Below are 23,678 nucleotides of genomic sequence, written 5' to 3' on the forward strand. Positions count from 1 at the left end.
CCGGATGTGTCCTATCAACCGAGACCATCATTTACCCAAGTTATGCCACGATTTTTTTCCGCAGTTCCATTCATTAGCTCCCCATTACATACAAGATCTACCCATCCAGTCTTGAGCACGACGTTTCAAGAGTTTCTGTTCTTGACTCAGCTGGTAGTCGTCCACTTTTCGCTTCTGTACAAGGCTGCACTTCATACAAATATCTTTAGAAAAAGGTTCCTAACACTTTATATGGATGTTAGCGAATTCCTCTTTTCCGGGATGCTTCCATCTTGTAGCAAGTCTGCATTTAATAAATTCTACTTTTCTTAATTTATTTGTTTTTGGAAAGTGTCCAAGCAGTCATCTTAACTCAGAACGTATTGTATTGCAATTGGTTTTGACAATTTGTGGTTGATAAACTTGTAGCCAAGTACGATGTAACATGGGATTAGTGAAGGACTGACTCGAAATAAACCAAGATTTACAATCAGAGTGGACTAAAACAAGTAAACAAAACGATAATGGAACACAGGGCACAGAGTGGTAGTATACTACAAAAATCATACTGTAACATAATAAGAAATGACAAATCGCATCGCAATTAGTACACATTTGAGATATTCCAAGTTCAGACCAAATCAACAATGAAATGTTCTTCCGTGTCCTGTGAGAACTGGTTTTTAAGTATCATCCAGACAGAATAGGAGGACAGGTTACAAGAACCAGAGATGTGTATTACAGCCACAGATTTAGATGCACCAGTATTCAGACACGTAAGCATAGGTGGTATATAGTGACATACATTTGGAGGCTGAGCGTTCGATATTCTGTAGAGAATATAGCCTGTTACTTGAGATTTGCTCTCCGCTCGGCATTCTAACTACCAAGAACATTATATTAGTAGCGCAACGAGCTATACTTTGATGTTAGTACAGTTGACGAACTCGTACAGTAGCTCATACGTTGCTAAATCGCTGGATGCTAGTTAACAAGGTTTGGAAGCTGCTTAGAAATTGTTGATCAAGAGCCCGAAGATTACTTGCAAGGACGATTATGATATATGTGTTCCTAGGACATTGTAGAAATATATGATGTAGATATTCTTCCTCTCCGCAAACATATAGATGGGTGACGCTTAGGTTGAGACGATAGAGATGATTGTTGACCTTCAGATGACTACGCTTCAGCCGTGATAATATTGTCGTGAGGCTCCATGTTTGTGCCTTACTCCACAGTAGTACTCTTGGAATCGTGGAATGGACTAGTGCGTAGTGAACGCCTTTCGTTTTAAATGTCCGAGAGCATTCCTCTTGCCACTCCGATTACATTATCCTCTCTGCTTCTGCCATCACCAGTTATTTTGTTTCCCAAATAAATGAAATTGCCGTTATTAATTTCTTCCGGTCTTTTACCCATGGCTGTATTAATATGATCCTCTTGTATCCCATTGCAATACACATTGAATTATAAGTTCAAAGGAAAGAAGGTGGAAGGAACGTAGTTCAGAGTTTATGTTTCGTCGACGTCATGGTCGTTGAAGCGTAACTTGTTGGACTAGAGCGGAAATAGAAATAGCTATTTGTAGAGACCACATTCTCATCAAAGTTGGGTAATTTAAGGAAATGATGACAGGACGGGGATAACAAGCTACTACCTCGCCGAATCGTAAAATTCGAGTATACTAGGACGGAAATAGAAATATAAATTTGTAGAGACCACATTCTCATAAAAGTTGAGTAATTAAAGGAATGACACGACGGGGATAACAAGCTGCTACCTCGCCGAGTCGCAAAATTCGAGTATATTCTACTTTTCTACTTGGTTCACAGAGAACACGCCTTTGCAGAAACTAGCACCACAATTCTGCATCAACGATAATGCCATAAACTGGAGTCTATAAAACATGAGCCGTCATTGAGATAGCTACACAGAAAGTGAAGTGGGGATGGTGGTTGTCGCTGAACAACCAGTTTTGGGTTATACCGCTTTCTTCCAACTCCTGACTTTTTTAAACTCTTGACTTTTAAAACCGATCAAAACACCCGCTTTCTGAGATAACCAATATCCGCTTTTTTGTTGCTATTATTTCCTGCAACAAACGTAGATATCGAACAATGTCTGAAAAATTCTAAGACACCGTACGACTTTTGCATATAGGTTTCAAGATATGTTGAACCGAATTAACGGATAAAAGAGGCAAATAAAAGAAAATTTAGTCCATCCACTGTTCGCTGCTTTCCTCGAAAACTGATAAAGGGCTGGATACTACAAAAAAAAAAAAAAAAAAAAAAAAAAAAAAAAAAAATCACCATATTCTCTTATTGATTCTAATTCTTTGAAACTCATCTCAAGAACCGTATTGCTTGTGCATTACGAATAGTCGGTAGTAATAGAGTGAAGACTGCGGTTGAAGAAATCTGTTTTTCGTGTCAAGTTATCCGTTTCCAAGAGCAATAAACAGGTAAAGATATATTATGTATACGCAGACAGTATTTCGTAATATTTACATTGTAAGCTATTGTTACGATTCAAGTTTTCTTCTAGTATGTGCCTCCTACCGTTTTTAATCTTTTAATGCAAACTGAGCATTACTGGTACAGTAGCATATAAAACACATCCAGGCTAGGGACGGTGCCATACTGTGTTACAAACAGCCGTACTGATCAGATGCACACGCGTGACATCTAACAGGACACGCCAAATGGCAACAGGTACATTACTGTTTCAGCAGTGATGTACCAATTCTTGCCATCTGTTTGTTGCTCGTCTCGTGATGTCGGCGATGTTACGAAAATAGCACTGATCGCTTTTCCCACTTTCTGTAGCAACCAAATATTTCAAAGCAATGGAAATTTTACAAATAAACATCATTCACTTTTTAAAGAAGTGTTATTTAAAATCGATTTTTGAATCACTGCTATGGCAAACTGTCACGCCAGTTTTTTTCTTCTCCGGTTATTAGTAAAAAATAAAAAGCACTTGTTAGAAACGAGACTAAACAAACATCGGAAAATACCGGTTATTAAAAACTGAGACACCAGTATCGGTTTTAACCGGCCGGTTTTACCAGTATCGTTTTTAACCGGCCGGTCTTTCCCGACGCTAAAGTGAAGCTGTAGGCTGAGTGAAGCAGCGGCGGCGGCAGGAGGCGTCACGATGCCGCAGTGCAGAACGCCGGTGCTGCGCAGGCAGCGGCGGCGGCGGCGGCAGGCGGCGCTGTATCCGCGGCACAGCGCGGCTCGGCGCGACCTCTTGACCTCGGGCGGCCGGGCGCAGGGCGCGGGCGACGGACGCGGCCCTCCACAGCGCGGGCCGACGCCCAGTAACGAGCACACGACGGCGCGGCCATTGTCACCTCTCCACGGCTCTCTCTCGGCGGCGAATGGACAAGCGGCGGGTCCGCATTAAGTCGCGTGGCTCTTGCACAGCGAAGGCAAGGGCTGCACACATTTTCAGTTTGGCGACCAAGAGCGCATAACGCACGCATGCACACGCTCTCGCTTTCTCTCTCTCTCCCTCTCTCTCTGTCTCACACACAAATAATAAAAGTGAAACAAAACAATGATACAATCATCAAATATATACAAGGTGTTAGGGGTACAAGTGTAGATACTATGATCATTGGTACCTTACAACGTATCCTCTTCAGTGTGTTAGTTGCTTTTTCTCTGTGTCTAACAGTCTTCCCACAAACACGTCACATAATTTACCACCTGATGTTTTATATACTGTCGTACCTGCATCACTAGGTGGACTACGCTTGTCAGTATAGACAAATCGCTTTTCATCCACAATTCAACATCTGACTTGATGCCCTGGGAAAAATAAGTATTAATGACTTGCCCCTGCCACACGTTGTTGCAGACACTATGAAACCTAAAAACATACTAATCCTAACACCTGTAATTATTACCCTGCAAACGAAGTAAATACTAATGTTAAGTTGATCAGTACGCTGTCCTGAGTCACCAATAAAAGTATCTGAACGTATAGCACACACATCTTACATGTACGCATATCTAAAAGGAGATTTTTTAATAAGAAAATCCATTATCGATACAGTGTAACGGAAAGACTGTATTTTACACGAAATTTCCCCGTGCAAGTGCCACAAGTAGGAGAATATCACGCAGGATTTAGGAACGGAATATCTTGTGCACAGCAGACACTAAATCTACGAACATAAAAGAAATGAGGAAAATCAGAAATTTGAAATATACGATAAGTTTTGTACATTTTAGAAATGCACGTGACGCAATTTATATAAATACGTTAATCATCATTGTAAAGGAAACCGCAATCGAAACTACAACAATAGAAATAATTTAAAAAGACTTTTAAAAACACAACATCGAAAGTAAAAGTTATGGGGCACTGTGAAAAACTTTTGAATAGAATCAGGAGAAAGGCAGGGAGATGGTTCATTACCTTTCAAATTTCAACTGCGCGTTAGGGAAAGTAGTGAGAGAATGAAGAACCATCAGTACTGATGGTGCTCAACTACCAAAAACCCAAATAAAATCACCATCGACTGTTTAGCTTTTGCAGATGATGTGGCATTAATTCCTGAGTCACTGGGTAGTGTAAAACAATAAATCATAGAACCATAAATATCATTTGTAAAAAGTCGCTTCATGACAAATATCAATAATGCACTCTTCCCCAAGCCTTAAAGTTCATAACAATACAATATGTAAAACAAAACGCTTTAAATACCTAAGACAATGGATAACGAGCAATAAAAAGAAAAGACAGTCAAAGGAATTAGAGTTCATAAAATGGAAAGGGCATTACATGTGGAAAAAACACTTCTATAAAGAAACATCTTTGTTTTGGAACACAAAACTAAGACACTATCAATCATTGGTAAGGCCAGAAGCACTGTATGCAACAGAAACACTTAAACTAACAAGATCTGAGGATCTTGAAAAACTGGAAAAAGAAGAATTCTAAGGAAAATACTGGGACCCAGAAGCAATACTAATGGCGATCACAATTATGATCAAATAGAGAGCTCCATTTGAAAATGGGAAAGGTAACTGACGTAACGAGAAAAAGGAGATGACAGTTTTATGGGCACAGATGTGGAATGGGTAGTAGCAAACTAACCAAGCACATCTTCAACTTACTAAGCAGCTGCAAATCCAAACCTATGTGGTAAGAACTTCTTAAACCTAACCAACCTAATGACATCACACACATCCATGCTCGACGCAGGATTCGAACCTGCGACCGTAGCAGCAGCGCGGTTCCGGACCGAAGCGCCCAGAACCGCTCGGTCACAACGGCCGGCTGAACCCTGTCGAACACAGCTGACGCCATATTCTTTGAATGATTTCTTTGCAAACCTAGAATGATGCATGGTGTGGTGTTCACGTCACGTTGTGTCTCATAATACAGTTTCCATACAGGCTTACAATTACTATTATGAAAAAATTTGCGGAAATGCGCATAGCTTTACGCGATGATAATTAACATATAACTTATGAAAAATCCAAGCTTATGATATTGGAATCCTTCCTTATGTTGACGTTTCACATTTGCAATACTATTTATTAAAAAGAAATTTCTAAAGATAAACCAATGTGCCGAATGAAAGCGGCGGTGAACGCGAGTGGAGAGGCCCTATCTCTGATGGAAGTGCAGCCTGCGTGCGTACGTACAAAACTGTTAGGTGTGGTCATTCAGGAGTCTAGTTCAGTGTTCCGTGATGTTAACTTGTAACTCATTATTGACAGAATAATTTGTAGTTCCGTAGTGAAAGTGAAGTGACTCCAAATAGGTCTGGAACAACTAAATAACTTTGAAGAAAATACAGTGACATTAGGAATAATCATTGCGATCAGATATCGCGATTGTATGGAGTCAGTGTGACAATCGCGAGGCATTTATTCAACCGCATCGCCAGATGTATATTTCCTTATTTCACACTATTACACAAGTAAATAATGTAGCACACGTTCTTCTTAAAGCAAAGACTCTGACCGTTATTGTAGTGACAATAGTACCGTTCTCAATTACCATATTACTTTCACTGACGAAAATAGCTATGTTAGAGAGCGCGGCCAACGGAAACGAACTGCAATGGGAACAACGAGACATCTTCAGAAGATGTGAGGTAAGCAGGCCTGTCTTGAAACAGGCAAGGAATCAATGAATCTACACTATAAGAATTTACACTCACAGTTTACCTAATGTAACACTCCACATACAACTTTACTTTGGCGGTTGACATTCGCAGCCAGAATATTCAAATGTAGTAATGCGTTGCGGAAGGAAGATCTCATTCTGTTTTTAAGTCCAAAAATCGCTACACGCGGACCCCTCACACGGGAATTTTGCGATGCAGGAGACTTCCATCTTCGGTGGTTATTCTTCAACCATAAAGTCTAGGAAAAGGGGCGGTAAATTATCGGTAATTAACTAACGGGACTATATTCATAACTTTTTGTTTTATAGTGCGCGCGCGCGCGTGTGTGTGTGTGTGTGTGTGTGTGTGTGTGTGTGTGTGTGTGTGTGTTAGATCGTAGTAGGCTTCCGAATGGGTAAGTAGCATCCGCTGAATATCTAGAGTTGTAAAGCTACTGTACACTACCACAAGTAAGTGCAGAATATGGTAGTTTTCTTAGTAACTTTGGTCACTTAAGGTCGTACACGCATTACCTGTACATTTGGTGTGTTGCATACCTATCGGGCGTACCTTTTAATGATCGTTTTCTTTATATAAGCGATCAGTGCCGAACTAGATTCCTGTAAAAACCATAAAACGTGAGCCGTCTAGAAACTGAAAGTGAATGTATAAAGAGCTGGATAACCTATGGAATAATTTTGTTCTACATAGTTATCCTGTTGTCTGTTACTTAAGAATAAACAGTATCAGCAACACAGAAACTGTCAATGTTTAATTCAGGTTTTAATCGAGAAACGTCAATTTGTAACATGAAACAGAGGGATATTGTAATAAAAAAAGGACAAAACTACAGAATTATCATATAGAAATTAAAAACGCGATTTCTTCAACAAAAAGGTAAACTAAAAGAATCTCAAACATCGTTTCAGTACTTCGTCGAAATTTAGAAAACATATCTGTTATTGCTGAACAACTTACGCATTTATCAATAATAACTTGAAACTCTTGCTTTTGATCAAGATAAAAAACGTTCTGTCGAGTGGAAAGTAACAACAATAATTACATATCTCTTTATGTTTGCGCATGTAAACTTACTTGAATCAAAAGTAACTACTGTGGTTACATAAAAGCACAAAGTTATGTGATAAGGTAATATTGATTACCTATAAAATTCAGTTTATATTGTGTAAGGATGTAAAATACGCAATGGGCTTACATCGGAATGATGTGCCATTCTAACTATATGAAAAATGGAGAAAACTCATAGGCTCCCGTTTCCTCTTACACATTCATTTATGTTTCTTTCCGAACACATTCCACCAATGCTCTTGTTAGTCCTATCATTTTCTGTGTCATTTATGTTGTGTACCAAAACTGTCGAACCGTAGTTTTGGTAGATTGCAACTCTACCAATATCTGATAAATTCAGTTCTCTGAAGTCTGCTAGTAAAATTATCTTTGGTGTTTTTAGAAACAGTTCTATGGCGATCATTAACAGCAACCCGTATGCGATATATTCTTCCACCAAGTGTACCATACGAAAAATTAAGAGTTTCGCCACCTTACAGTCCACTCCCTGCGAGATCCAAGCTCCGACGTACAAAGAGCAGTATAACACAATATTGCTGGAGAGGAAACCAGTAATTCGGCACCCTTGGTTTCGTCGGTATTCCCGACGGGCCACCGCATTTCAATGGGATCGGAAGACGCAATTGGCGTGCCGCTGGCGAGGCCGTAGGAATTGGCAGCGCGGGCCGGCCTCGAGCTGGCGTGGCGGTATCGACCAGGGGAGGCGCTGCTACGGGCGACTAATGAGACGACCACCCGTTGTGGTCGGCCACGGCCCGGCCCGGCCAGCCTCGGCCCAGAATCTGCGGCCGCCGCCATCACTCAGGCACGTCCCGGCTTCAACCGCCCCGTCCGCGTCTGCATCTGATGCCGGCAGCACTGCCACAGGCTCCAGGAGGACCTCTCGGATGCTGCTGTCTGGCAGATAGTATCTCCCTGGAGGAATGCTGCGACCCACACAACAAGGCCGCTCAGTTACAGTTACACGAACGTTCGCACTTCAGTAGAAACTGAAGTCGCCGTAATAAGCCGTGCTCTCCGAGATCGACAGACGTAAACCAAGAGTCATGAGTTCGATTTCCAACGATATCAAAGATGTGGAACACAATATGTGTGTCGATCGTGGCTGTGACCTTTCAGGCTGTCTCCTAGAGTCGGAAATTCGTAATGGTGGCCACATAACCGAAGTGGCCACGAGAGATATGAGCGCAGGTATGATTTAAGGAAATAGATTCCATAACACAATTCAATAAGCACTTTTTCAAAACGCCGTAATTATCTTCCACTACAACGTAGAAGTTTGAAACTTGGCTGAAAGAATTTGAAATCTGGTTCAAAGTCGCCTTCAACCCTCCTCTGTAATGGTGTTAAAGTGTGGCGCCCTGCGATCTCAGCCTCTGGCTCGGTGATGCATCACACAGCAAGGAGCTTATAGACAGGCAGCCCCCTCGACACCCCTCCGATTCTGCATGCCTACTGGCAGGCCCCAGAGCAGCAGCATAGTCTGACTATAGGCACTTCAGACCCTCGCCACTGTTTGTCTCTGTACAGACATATTTTTAAAGCACTCACCGAGGGTGTTGCCGAGATGGGATCATTTAACGTTTTATACAAGCAGTGTGTCTGTCAGTGTCGCACTCCTTCATGATCACGCCACAAGTGAGTAGGAGAGAGAAGGGCTGAAAACGCATACGCACCTTTTGCTGCTTCGGATCACGTTCAAAGTTCGTCGAATGATTTGGAACAGTTCCCAGTGGTTCCACCCCGTACACCAGAGATAAAACTGCAGGCGCACTGGATTCCAACGGCGTGCGATCACGTTCAGTGGGGTTACTGGCCCACGATGTCCTTAGATAAGATTTGAGTCATCCTGGCAAGGGGGTTATCAACAGTCTCAGAAGTTGTCATGAATGTTGTCCTCTTGCCCGTCACACTTCTAACTGTCGTTTTCGACCACGAAATATGTGGGAATCAAAAGGAAAGGGGTGGTTTCGTTGACGCAATTCAGGCCACCCCCTAAGGCAATTCCATGTCAGCTACGAGCAGCGATGTGTCTGAAACGTTTTCCTAGGCCACCCTTAAGAAAACCGCATGACTTCAGAGCTGAGCGTGCATGGCCGAGGCGTCAAAGGAAGGGATGTGAGACGTTCACGAAGGCGTTGCGCAAAATGGTGGTGGAATTTGGTGCCAATGTGACATCATTAATCTACATCACACCTCACACAAACTTCTGGCCTTTTTTTCCGAATGTGTCGATACCTTGCTGTTTGAAGCGTCACCTATTGCGATGTCGCAGGGCGCCATACTTTTGCACCATTACAGACGAATGGTGTCAGCAACTTTGAGCCAAGTTTCAAACATTTACGCCGCAATGGGAGATAATTATGGCAAATCAAAGAAGTCATCCTTTAATTGGGTTGCGCAGTGTTTTCTCTACACATAGTGTGAAATAAGAGGAATGGCCGTTACGTGACAAGAGCTGCGGAAAAATAAAGTTTGTCACTATGCAAACATTCAAATGCGGCCCTAAAAAGCTACTTCTCTTAGAAACTTCGGCACAGATTATGAACTTAGACCTTTCTCATAGCCTTTCTGTATCCCACAAGATAGAGTGATGCGTTTAAGTGTTCAAAGTTAATTTGAATTGCATTATGTAAGAAAAAAGTAGTGCAAGAGCCAAAACGTTATGTCCACTGCTCACCACGAGACTGAATGCTGATTAGTAGCGTTGCAGCCATATAAAACGGTTAGGAAAGTGTAAGGAAAGCTGAGGATCATTCTAATGACAATAAGGGCCACAAATGGGGAAATCCACTGCATAAGCGGCTTTTGGCAACTGACAGATCGTTACTCTCCAGCGCCTGAAAGGAAGCATCTTGGAAACGACCAAGATGATAGGCTGTTCGCCTGCTATTGTTGTGAGCATTTATAAAAAGTGGTTGAAGGCCAGTAAAACCACGAGTAGACGACAAGTTGCTGGACGTCACAAAACGTGGACGTCGGAGGCTCGCCTGCTCTGCAAAGCGGGATAGCCGGCTCTGACGACAGAGTACGATGCTGGTGCGGACACGTGCCTCGGAGCACACCATGCTCCTTGTTGCACATAAGGGCTCCACAGAAGATGTTCCCATAATGGCTCAACCACATCGTCAATTACGATTGCACTTGTCACGGGATCACTGAGACTGGACCGTGGGGCAGTGGAAACACGTCGCGTGGTCGGATGTACCACGATGATCGTGCCCGGATACACATACATCAAGGCAAACGGCTTTTCCAAACGTCTGCCGTGCCAAGGATGTAGACCGATGGGGCCAGTCTTACGTTATGCGGGTCATTTTCCTGGTCTTCCATAGGGTCTATGGCAGTAACTGAAGGTACCATGACAGGTGGTCTACGTGAACGTTATTGAGAACCACCTGCATCCCTTCATACAGGTTTTCCTCCCCGACGACAAAGGCGTCTTCCAGCAGCGTAACTGTCCCTGTCACAAGCCCAGAATCATGCTGCAGTGGGTTGAGGAGCATGATAGTGGACTCATCTTGGCCAGCAACTACACAAGTTGTGAACCCGATGGAACACAACTGGGATGCCACTTCCGCACCCACCAACCACCGAATTGTAATTTATTGGAACTGCGTGACCTGTGCGTTGACACCTCATTCCGCAACTTCCGGAAACCTAGCAAGGACTTGCCGAATCTACGCCAAGGTGGATCTCTACTGTACTGTGATCCAAAGATGTACTACTAACACATTGTTGAACATGAGGTCACAATGTTTTGTCTGATCAGTGTATTATCTAGCAGCTAAATGAGATTTGTCACATGCAGCTTTCCTCCCCCAAGGAACCACTACAAAACGAAATTCAACATTTAACCATTATCAATGTCATCTCCATATTTCTGATGAACTTCTTTTAAAGGGGCATCTTGGCTGACTACCAATGTGAGAACACTGACACCCATTGCATTTTAAAGAAGCAAAGAACTGCAGAGGAATGATTACATGATTAGATAACTGGCGAGAAACTGCAAAAAACGCTGAAAATCTAACCCGCCGGACATTCGAAGAAAGGTGACCTACGTTTCGTGACATCTTGCTCAGGAAATTTCATGAAATGTTTTTCAGGGAACACACAACAATATCTTTCAGGCACCTAGACACATGAGCGTTACTGACAGCGCACATAAAATGAGATCGTATGATAGCCTGTTCAGAGCAGTGAGTCATTCTTCCCGTTATAAAGCCGTTAATGGTTAAGGGAAAAACCTTTATATATCATAATATATAACATTTTCCGTACATTGATTTAGAAAATGCTCACTTCCAACACAATAGCAAATATCAACAAGAAACACAGAGTACAGAGACAGATTTAAATGGAAGACCTGCAAAAGTACAGCACTGTTAAATATCACAGACAGCATTCTACCTTCTAGGTAAATATCTAGTTCGAATGATGTTGGAAAGCTTTTCTGGGCAGTGACAGAAAGATACGACGGTTAACCTTCAAGAAATACGTTGCTAGATTTGAGTGATTTATTCTTAAATCGAAAGGGAGATCAACAGCCTCGCCCGGATCCCGTCGAGTTGGTGTTAAGTGCGCATTATGAATTACATTTGTCTTAATGTTTGCTGCGACTGTTCATACTAAACGCAGGTGTCAGCCATCAACGAAGATTACACAAGTTCCCACCAATCCGGGAGCAAACAGGCTACCTATACAGCTGAAGCCAGCAGTACCCGTTAGATACAGTGCTGGGTACTGTGGACGTTCAACAGTCGACACGGCTCACGTATCAGAAGTCTGTCGCAGCTTATAGTTCAACATTTCAAACAGTCCTCTGATTACCTTTATAACCAGCGCAGCTTCGTGATAAGAGGCGCTCAGTAACCTCCTTGGTAGTAATAGTGGAATGTTAATCTTAAGCTCAATTACATACCAGAATTTTTACATATTAAATTACATAGGGAACAATTCCTAAAGTATTTTATTCGTAAGGGATGCAGTTGAACTCCACGACGGTTCCTTTATAGGGTGTAGAATGTAACTGCTACAAGTCTAATTTTCTGAAAAATCATGTCTACTTCATCACGAACCGCTTTCTTGCTGCTAGGAAGCCAAATCCGGTTCGTGATCAAATGAACATAATTTCCCAGAACATTAGAAAGCTTTTCCTATTTTAGAGTGTTATCATCTTCTCTCAAGGGCCAAAAGGTTTTTGTATAATTGAAGATGAGAAGTTATTTCCCGACGTTCCTCGTTCGACAAGAGATCTTTTACTAACTATACGTCGTTAAGCCACAGCTTGACGTTTCTCTAATTGCGTAACAACCACAATCTCGCCTCCCGTTACAATCGAAAAACATACACCACGAGTAGCAGTCATTCTTAGTACATGGTATCTGTAGGTCACCTACCAAATGTACAATATTCACCCAGAGTTGTCCAAAACTGGCTTTCAAAATCGATATTTTTCGTAGACCTTGCTACGTAGGTTTATCAGTTATACACATGGAAGCGCCGGAGAATCTGGTATTGGCATGCGTATTCAAGTACAGAGATATGTAAACAGGTAGAATAAGGCGCTGCGCCCGGCAACGCCTATACAAGACAACAAGTATCTGGAACAGGTGTTAGATCGGTTACTGATTCTACAATGGCAGGTTATCAAGATTTAAGTGAGTCTCAACGTTGTGTTTTAGTCGGCGCACGAGCGATGTGACACAGCATCTCCAAGGTAGCGATGAAGTAGGGATATTCCCGTACGACCATTTCACGAGTACAGCGTGGATATTAGGAATCCGGTAAAACATCAAATCTCCGACATCGCTGCGGCCGGGAAAAGATGCTGCCAGAACGGGACCAACGACAACTGAGGACAATTGCTCAACGTAACAGAAGTTCAACCCTTCCGCAAATTCCTGCAGATTTCAATTCTGGGCCATCAACAATTACCAAAGTGCGAACCATTCAAGCGGCTGGTCTCGGCGGAGGTCCGAGTGCTCCCTTGGGCATGGGAGTGTGTGTTTGTCCTTAGGATAATTTAGGTTAAGTAGTGTGTAAGCTTAGGGACTGATGGCCTTAGCAGTTAAGTCCCATAAGATTTCACACACATTTGAACTTTTTTTTTTTTTTTGAACCATTCAATGAAACATTATCGATATGGGCATTCGGAGCCGAAGACCCACTCGTGTACCCTTGAAGACTACAGGACACAAAGCTTTACGCCTCGCCTGGGCCCGTCAACACCGACATCGGTGGACGGACGAGTCTCGTTTCAAATTGTATCGAGCGAATGGACGTGTGCGGTTATAGAGACAACCTAATGAATCAATGGGCCCTGCATGTCAGCAGGGGACTGTTCAAGCTCGAGGAGGTTCTGTAATGGTGTGAGGCGTGTGCAGTTGGATTGATTTGGAACTCTTGATACATCTAGATATGACTCTGACAGCTGACAAGTACGTAAGGCTCATGTCTGATCACCTGCATCCATTCATGACCATTGTGCATGCCGACGGACTTAGGCAATTCCAGCAGGGCAATGCGACACCACAAATGTCCGGAATTGCTACAGAGTGGCTTCAGGAACACTCCTTTAAGTTTAAACACTTCCGCTGGGGCACGTAACTCCCCAGACATGAGCATTATTGAGCATATCTGGGATGCCTTGAAAAGTGCTGTTCAGAAGATATCTCCACCCCTCGTAGTCTTACGGATTTATGGACAGCCCTGCAGGATTCATGATGTCAATTCCCTCCAGCACTACTTCAGACATTAGTCGAGTCCATGCCACGCCGTGCTGCGGCATGCACGTCGTGTTGCAGCGCTTCTGCGTGCTCGCGGGGGCCCTACACTATGTTAGACAGGTGTACCAGTTTCTTTGGGTCTTCACTGTAATAAGCCAAGTGCGAACCAGACTATGTTTACACCTGTTCCCATTACTTGATCCCTAGACGCACCCCGTGGGATCATAAGTGGAGTAGACGCTTTGTGTGTCCATGCATGGGTTTGATAATTGGTCTTTTTATTTTGAGTTCTTTTGAATCATCAGTTTTCTGACTGGTTTGATGCAGCCCGCCACGAATTACCCCATGTGCCAACATTTTCATCTCAGAGTAACAACTGCATACTGTATCCTCAATTATTTGCTAAATGTATCGCGATCTCTTTCTTCTACAGTTTGTATCCTCTTCCGCTCTCTTTAGTACCACTGAAGTTATTCCCTGATGTCTTAACAGATGCCCTATCATCCCGCCCCTTCAGTGTTTCGTTTATAGTCATTTCTTCGCCGATTCTGCGGATCAGTCCACCTGATTTTCGACATTTCTCATCCTCGTACGATAACACAAGAAAAAGTCTTATATTTGCCTGAGATTGGTTCATCTATTCGTGGCCCTATTCACAGCTCAGCATGATACGCATACTAGATCACCATGAGTGTCAAAGACGGACGGACATACGCATCTCTAGCGAACACAAGGCCGGACAGCACGCTTCTCTGAAACTGTGGAATCTCTCGCCAATCGCGGTAGCTCTGTGGCTAGCAGTGGAGCCACCACGCAGAATATAATTACAGTTTGTTTTCGCGCGGACATCTCTTGGCGGGCAGAGAGCAGGGGGTTGGTCACAGTATATAGCAGGACTGGCAACATTCCAACGCTTGGAATGAGTTCCCGAGATTGGAAAGATGCGCGCGGATGGGAGCGTGTTTTGTTGGCAACACCGCCGCTGCGTCATTTGTCATTGAGAGAGGCGGGCGTTCGCCCCATCCGCCGCATCTCCCATCTTCAGCCGAGCTACGCAGATCAATATATATGTTGCTCTGGGGAATAATTTTAAAAGGGAATTGCCGCCCCTTTTAAGCAACTTAATCTTGTTCCGTGCGCCATTTTTTAAAGCTCATTCTGCTCTCCTCTACTTTGTGCAGGCTGAATTCCTTTTCGCTTTGATTGATACGCCACCCAATAAAGCAGGTCGGCGCCGCGCAGGGAGATGCTGCACCGCTCTTTTCATATAAAAAAAGGGAAAAGATGCGTGAACGTCGGGGATGAGGCACGGCGTCTGATAAAATTCTCAATGAGGAAGACGAAGTAACGTTATGATTCTGTGAGAACATTTTGATCACGGACGAAGAAGCACAAATAATGTAAACGAAACAGCAATTATTTTAAAGTTGAGGCGAAGATATAACCATATTTTGTGACCATGGATTCTATCGTGTACCTGCGCAGCGGTGACACAACGTATTTACTACGTTATTTCCTCTCTCTCAATGCCTAGCTATACTACAGCTGTACTTAGCATGTAACAATCAATATTCGGCTAGCCACTATTCAGTGAAATGCTGAATGTACTTCCTATCAGTACTGTTCACAATCTGTCCTACCACATTTGCACATGGGAAGAGGACAAATGGCTCCGATCGTGGCTTCATCCCTTTTTGTTCAGTATCATCATTCCTCAAGTTGCACGATGGACGAAATAAACTAACTGCGCATTCTACCTAGCAAGAGCCCCTACTTGTACTAAACCTATAGAAATGTCTCGGTTTAACCAACGAGTCCGTAGAGGGTAGTATAACAGATGTACACTACGACTGGCCGTGCTTTTATATCGGAATTTTGCGGAGATTAAGGCAGTCCGTCCTTGGAATATCTTAGTGGGTCGTCGTGTAGGATAACATCTCGAAGTTCATGTCCCTTGCAGAAGCAGTATCAGCGCCGTCGTGACCTCTGTGAAGTGGAATTCTACTTCCTGGGAATCTAAGTGATGAAAGCGGAAGATACATTATTCGGCATGACGTTAAAATAGGATGCTATGGTGATATATTTATTTACTAAATGCCATAAACTGATAATATGGACACACTTAATAATGATTAACTGAAAACTAACAATTTTCTGAGAGCACAGTCTTAGGACTGAACTACATCGGAGCACATTCTGTCGGCGACTCGCGACTACGACGCGCAGCCTGTACTTTGTTCTCACACGTGGTATTTCGTGGCCTTTTGTACATTTTCTTTAGTTTAACCATTATTCATTTATTTAATAAGATGATCTATTTCTGGCGTTGTTACAATGCCGTAAGGAGGTACTTATAATCTGTAGAATCCTCCTCATATCTGTATAGAAAAAGGCAACTTTTAGTAGCAAATTTTTATTAAGCAATATTACTTGCTTCGCACCAGAATTACTGTGGTTTTCTTAAGTACCTCGCTGCTGACGTAACGGACGGTCTCACGTCTAGCCACAGTGTCTCACACCACCGCCCACCGGCAACGCTATATGGTCCACCGGCTGTTCATGTCAGCGTGGGAACTGAAATTCTACTCCCGAATGTGTGCATTCTGCAGTGCAGCTTCACTCAGTGAATGCTACATGATATCATCAGATGCGATAGAAAATTGTAAAACTGGAAAATAAGAGAATAAAATGTGGCTCGAACAGAAGGGGCACCTTAAAACTTCAAATACCAGATCTCTAAATGTAACCAACGGAATTTCACGAAAACAGCAACGCCTTTCTTCTAGCGATTACTATTAAACTTCTCTGAACATAGCCATTAATTTTCCAGATGCGTTATATTCCTAGCAGTGCAGCTCTGTATTTATTAGATATCCTCCTTGATAGGTATTCACTGGAGTGGTACTCTAGAACAGGTTCTCGACGCAGTGCACATTTCTTGTATTGTCCCAACAAATTTGCGTTATTCATTCGCTTTTTTTTATGTTGATTTCATTCGTTCCATTTTATACTCTTTGGCACTATTTCGTCCGCGTATTTAAACGATGTGGTAGATTCCGGAAGTAATGCTGTTATCAGGTACTGTTACGTTGTTGTATGGCGTGGACTTTAATGGTAGTGTTGTGTTCTTGTTTACGCATATTATCTTCCTTCCTCAAGATGCACGATGGACGAAATAAAATAATTGCACCTTCTACCTAGCAAGAGCCCCCTACTTCTATTAAACCTCTTGAAATGGCTCAGTTTAACAGATGAGTCCGTAGAGGGTAGTATAACAGATGTACACTATGACTGGCCGTGCTTTTATATCCGAATTTTGCGGAGATTAAGGCAGTCCGTCTTTGGAATATCTTACGTTTAACGAGAGCTTCCATTCGATAAATTAAGTGAAAATACAGTCTAAGTTATTTTTGCTATGACAGCAATGAACACTATCCTGTCAGGCGGGCCGGCCGGGGTGGCCGAGCGGTTCTAGGCGTTACAGTCTGGCGCCGCTCGACCGCTACGGTCGCAGGTTCGAATCCTATTTCGGGCATGGATATGTGTGATGTCCTTAGGTTAGTTAGGTTTAAGTAGTTCTAAGTTCTAGGGGATTGATGACCTCAGAAGTTAAGTCCCATAGTGCTCAGAGCCATTGGAACCTGTCTGGCGTAGTAACAACATATCGGAGAATCAAGGAAATGTTGAGTAAGTTGAATACAGGTGTTGGTATACGCAGCATAGGTTCCCACAGTGTGGGCGTTCTTTCAGTTACTGAAAAGGGATCGCCGTAGCTTCCTGATGTCCAAGAATCGATGGATCAGGCTATCAAAGTGTCGACTAGTAGAAAATTGTGATAGAATAGCAGGATTATTGCTGAAAGTCACACCAAACTAGAGTTGAATTTTACTCGCTCATCCGCTGTCGGTTATACAACTTGCAGATAGCACGTTTACGGTATAATTCTTGTGTAATGAAATGCTTTATCGGCACGGCTGTTATATTCGACCTTCACGGAGTTTAGTATCGTAAGATAACTGAAGAAGCGGAAATAATAACAGAGGCAATGTAAGAGGAACACTCCTATTGTTGATGTATTGAATTAAATCAGTGGCAACTAAGACTCAATTTATCTGATAACTCATTCTATGATCTCTAGAATTTGTTTCTACCTTCAGGGCAACTGGAGATAAGAGCACAAACTTGCACACTGAGAGTTCAATTGTACACAATGATTCTCCTCAATAGTTCCGTTACGCCGCTGTACTGCTCATCTATAACTAAACATTGGCCAGTTTAGATTAGTAAAGATAAAGTTAGGCAGTGCGTCTCAGTTTTACAGCGAAAACGCTGCATAAAATATAGCACTTAAAACTAACGAGTTGATGCACTGCAGAAGTAATCTGAGTTGTAATACATCCATTTATTGCGCTGATAAACTCTGATGGATAGCAAGTAGTTGTTATCTCTATTACCAATACTGCAGGGGCGCATTTTCTGAATTCCTCATACGTGTAAAAGCTATCCCTCCTATAATAGAAAGTATTTTACGTGCGGAGGAAGTCCGCTGCAAAACCACCAAATCATTGGTTATCTTACTACTGCAGTCATTTGTGGCAAATCGCCCAGAAAGACTTTAATGAGACTGACATCTGCGACGGAAGACGGCGTGTTTTTAACGTTTAAGAACGTTACACTGTACACAGGCGCTGCTCTTGTGACTCCCCCTGTGGACGATAAAGAAATGCTGTCTATATGGGTTGGAATTTATCTCGAAAATGGATACACAGCAAGTGCCTGCGTTTCCAGCTGAGCTTTCGGCAAGAGCAGAACAGTAATTGCACTTTGCTTTCCAAGGTCAGCGATGTGTGAAAGCACTTTCCACGTCTGTGGCTTCAAGAACGAAACGCATTCGTGTAAAAATGAAACTCTTTGTTTTTTGTGGTCACCTCTCAGATATTTATTCCCGCTTTTTCCGTGCAGTTTTCGGAAACTTTTGCGGACTGCCACATTCATTTCATACCAAAGGTTGGCCGCCTTCATTTTTCAGTTTTAAAATGGAATTTCGCACGGTGACATTTACAAGGGCCTCCGGCCTGAATAACCAAGCGGAAGTAATGGAAATAAGGTTCCGGCGCGGGTAAGCCCCGCCTTTCCTTTCTTTTTTTGTGGCCTGCGTACAGCAAAGTGTGCGCGCACGGGCTTGTGCGTGCACTACGGGGCGCGCATGCGCGAGGAGCGACCGCTGCGCCGCCAGGGCCGCATACGCGCAATTTATTCGCCGGCGGTCATGAAATTTTATGCGCGCGAGTGGCCGATATTTATGCTGCGATATATCAATTCAGCAGTCGCAGTCAGAATTTAGCGCTGCGGGTGCAATTTCTATGCATGAAAAGCAATTGGAGTACGTGAGAATGTATAAAGAAGTTAAGTGGACCATAATAACACTTGGCCCCCTTTTTTTGCGCTGTCACTCTCGTCCGCTGCTTGTGGAGTAAAGTAGATGGGGCACCTACGGGAAAGAGGGACGCTGCTACATCAGCAGTCCGCGACGTGGCGGTGTGCGTGAATCGCTCCGCTCCTGTCGGAGAGGGCGAGTTACGTGGAAACTCCACAGAAAAGTCCGAGCGGAGGCGACGAGATCGTTTTCACCGACGTGGAGGAAACTATCGCTCCATTGTAACACAAATGGGTCTTGACGACTGATTTGCAATACACATGTAAAGGCGGCTTGAAATAAATATTCCAGAATGAAAAGTCACACAACATCGATTTGCGGACGAGGACAGACGTTTCCCACAACATGCTTCCGAGTTGCAGACCGCATTATGTTGCAAAATGAATTGCCAGCGCTTCATGTTGACTTTATCACAGTACACCACCTGATCAAAAGTATCGGACACCTATTGGTCGACATTAGTATGGGGTGAGTCCATCCTGTGGGTCTGGATGTCGGTGGTAGCTCAGTCGATTTCAAGAATGTTATTGTTCACAGACCATTGCTTCATAAAAGGTGCTTCGACACAAAAAGTGCATGGTCGTGCTGATACAGTCATAGTCTTCGAACTGTTCCTGTACTTAAGCATTATACAATGCTGTAAAATGTGTTCAAATCCTTTTGCATATGGCGTTTTCTTTCGCGCAATAAGGGTGCCACTACTTCCTGCGTACTTCTCTGTTGGCACCGTACATGTTGGCAAGTAATGTTCTCGAGGCACTCGCCATCCCAAACAGTTCGAACGTCCTGTCAATGGATACATACTCCTTGATTCATCACTCAGAGTCACTGGTTCCAGCCATATTGTCCAGTGACGTCGCTCCTTACGCCACCACAAGCCTATAAATGTGTGGTTCTTCATGCGATGTTTTACAACCACCCTCCGAAACGCTCGACAGTACCCGTCCTTTTGTACATGATGTCTGCCAGGTTTTGGTTTAACCGTGGCTGTTTTTTCACCTGTCACTTCACAATCACAGCCCAAGCAGTCGACTTGGTCTGCTTTAAAAGGATTGAAATGTTCCTGCTAGATATGTTACTCAGGTGATACCCAATGTCTAGTAGAGGTTCGAAGTCACTGAGTTCTCCTGATCGATCCAGGCTGTTGGTACTGCTCTTCTATCGACAGCACTTCCGAATCTACCACTTTTGACATCCTGTGGTCAGTTCAGCATTAAATCGGAGTGTCCGGAAGCTTTTGATCAGATAGTGTATGTAACACTGCTGAGACAACGCAAATTTCAACTCTAATATAGTGTCTTCATCCCTGGCCCTATATTTCTATAAAAACTGCGTAAATAACTTTCTTCACATGAATGGATTTCAGTGCTACAGCGGCATATAAAATTACATCTGAAATTGCAGTCGGTAAGGAATATTAACTACCTTCCTCAACGCTCCACAAAATTTATATGACGTCCTTTACTTACGTACGCACACAGAAGCTTAAGAAGTTGTATCATTCGGCATCTCTGCACAAGAACCTGTGTGACAGACTTCATTTCGAACTGTAACATGGTTTCCAGTCGCAGCATTCTACCGCGTTAACAATCCACGCATGATCCATGGATGCTTCCACAAAGGAAGAACGCAAACGAAGAAGTTTGAATATTCAGCGTTAAGACACACTATGTGATCAAAAGTATCTGGGGACCTGGCCGAAAATGACTTACAAGTTTGTGGCGCCCTCCATCGGTAATGCCGGAATTCAATATGGTGTTGACCTACCCTTAGCCTTGATGACAGCTTCCACTCTCGCAAGCATACGTTCAATCAGGTGCTGGAAGGTTTCTTGGGGAATGGCAGCCCAATCTTCACGGAGTGCTGCACTGAGGAGAGGAGTCGATGTCGATAGGTGAGGCCTAGCACGAAGTCGGCGTTCCGAAACGTCCCAAAGGTATTCTACAGGATTCAGGTCAGGACTCTGGACAGGTCAGTCCATTACAGTGATGTTATTGTGGGGGAACCACTCCGCCACAGGCCGTGCGTTAAGAACAGGTGGTAGAGTGTTCGGAAAGATGCAATCGCCATCCTCGAATTGCTCTTCAACAGTGAGAAGCAAGAAGGTGTTTAAAACATCACTGTAGGCCTGCGCTGTGATAGTGCCACGCAAAACGACAAGGGGTGCAAGGCCCCTCCATGGAAAACACGACCTCACCATAACACCACCGCCCCCGAATTTTACTGTTGACACTATACGCGCTGGCAGATGACTTCGCCATACCCACACCCTGCCATCGGATCACCACATTCTGTACCGTGATTCGTCACTCCACACAACGTTTTTCTACTGTTCAACCGCCCAATTTTTACGCCCCTTACACCAAGCGAGGCGTCGTTTGGCATTTACCGGCGTGATGTGTGGATTATGAGCAGCCGCTCGACTATGAAATCCAAGTTTCTCACCTCCCGCCTAACTGTCATAGCACTTGCAGTGGATTCTGATGCAGTTTGGAATTCCTGTGTGATGGTCTGGATAGATGTCTGCCTATTAAACATTATGACTCTCTTCAATTGTCGGCGGTCTCTGTCAGTCAACAGACGATATCAGTCTATACTCTTTTGTGCTGTACGTGTCCCTTCACGTTTCTACTTCACTATCACATCGGAAACAGTGTACCCAGGGATCTTCAAATGGCTCTAAGCACTATGGGACTTAACATCTGAGGTCATCAGTCCCCTAGACTTAGAACTACTTAAGCCTAACTAACCTAAGGACATCAAACACATCCATGCCCGAGGCAGGATTCGAACCTGCGACCGTTGCAGCAGCTCGGTTCCAGACTGAAGCGCCTAGAACCGCTCGGCCACAGCGCCCAGGGATGTTTAGGAGTGTGAAAATCTCGCGTACAGACGTATGAACGAGTGACACCCAATCACCTGACCACGTTCGAAGTCACCGAGTTCCGCCGAGCGCCCCATTCTGCTCTGTCACGATGTCTAATGATTACTGCGGTCGCCGATATGGAATACCTGGCAGATGGTGGCAGCATAATGCACCTAATATGAATAACTTATGTTTTTGGGGGGTGTCCAGGTACTTTTGAACACATAGTGTATGTAGAGACTGAGCATTTTGTAACACTACATAAGAAAGGAGGGAAAGAGTAGGGTGGGGGAGGGAATTGGCCTTGAAAATCGAAAGTAACAAATCCAGTGTTGGCATGAAATAGTTGAGGGAAAACTGTAATAAGGTTAGCCGAGCGTATTACTCCTATATCAGAAGCCTTGACAGTCCGCAACGATTCTGTTGGGTGACGTACGCAAAGAGGAAGTGGCTATCCAGAATGGTGAGTTCGTTGTAGGAAGTAAGACGGTTCGAAACTGACGGAAGAACATTTTTCACTGCAAATATATGGCTTGCAAGGGGAGGAGAGTTGGTGGTTCCCGATCACCAGTCTTTGCGCCAATGTTCTGGGTTAAATTCGAAACCTCTCTGAAGTGGCAACTATGTTGAGCATTCATTGTTATTATCTGACCATATTTATACTGCCTTACATTTCCTTAGTAAGTCAACGGACCGCAAGGAAATCGACAAGATCACTAGAGACGAAGAGCATACTCTGGCATTGTGTGCTTTTATAAGGAACCATCCCGGGTTTCACCTTCCTATATTAAGAAAAATGTCGGAAAATGTAAATAAGTATAATTTACTGTGGGTTTAACTTTCGCTTCTCCGCTCCGGAATGAGACCCCGTTGTGATAACTACGGTGGCACCTTCCCCGGTTCCACGTTTTATGGTGTTCTACGATATTTCTAACACAACTAATGTTTGGTCATTGCATGTCGCTTTGCAAGCAAGTGAGCGCATGTGTGTGTGTGTGTGTGTGTGTGTGTGTGTGTGTGTGTGCGCATGTGTGTGAGTAAAAGGAAATCAGGGAAGGACGGAGTGGAGCGTAAGTGAGAGTTGTAGGAAACTTGCTGTAAGGAAGAGTTGGATTACACTCCGAAAGCTCGGAAATAAATCACAGGAAACTGGACGAAAGCGTGACTCGAGGCAATTTATCGTTAGCTGTCTTCCAAGCAGGAGGCCTATTTCACCTGTTGCTGTCGACTAACACTCTCCGAACTCTGCCTTTATTCAGTAAAACCCAACACCTAAAGCAGAATATTCCTCACTTCAACGAGCATTCAACATCCTGGAAGAACGTAAAAGCGCTGTAACGCAAGAATGGGTCGTTTGGGGTGAAAGGTTATCGATTGTAACTTCGAGTGGCAATAGAAGCCGTGTTCTGCTTTAAAGGCATGCAACACGCAGAAAGAAAACAA

Source organism: Schistocerca americana, chromosome 2 (assembly GCF_021461395.2).
Source record: "Schistocerca americana isolate TAMUIC-IGC-003095 chromosome 2, iqSchAmer2.1, whole genome shotgun sequence".
Classification (NCBI taxonomy): Eukaryota; Metazoa; Arthropoda; class Insecta; order Orthoptera; family Acrididae; genus Schistocerca; species Schistocerca americana.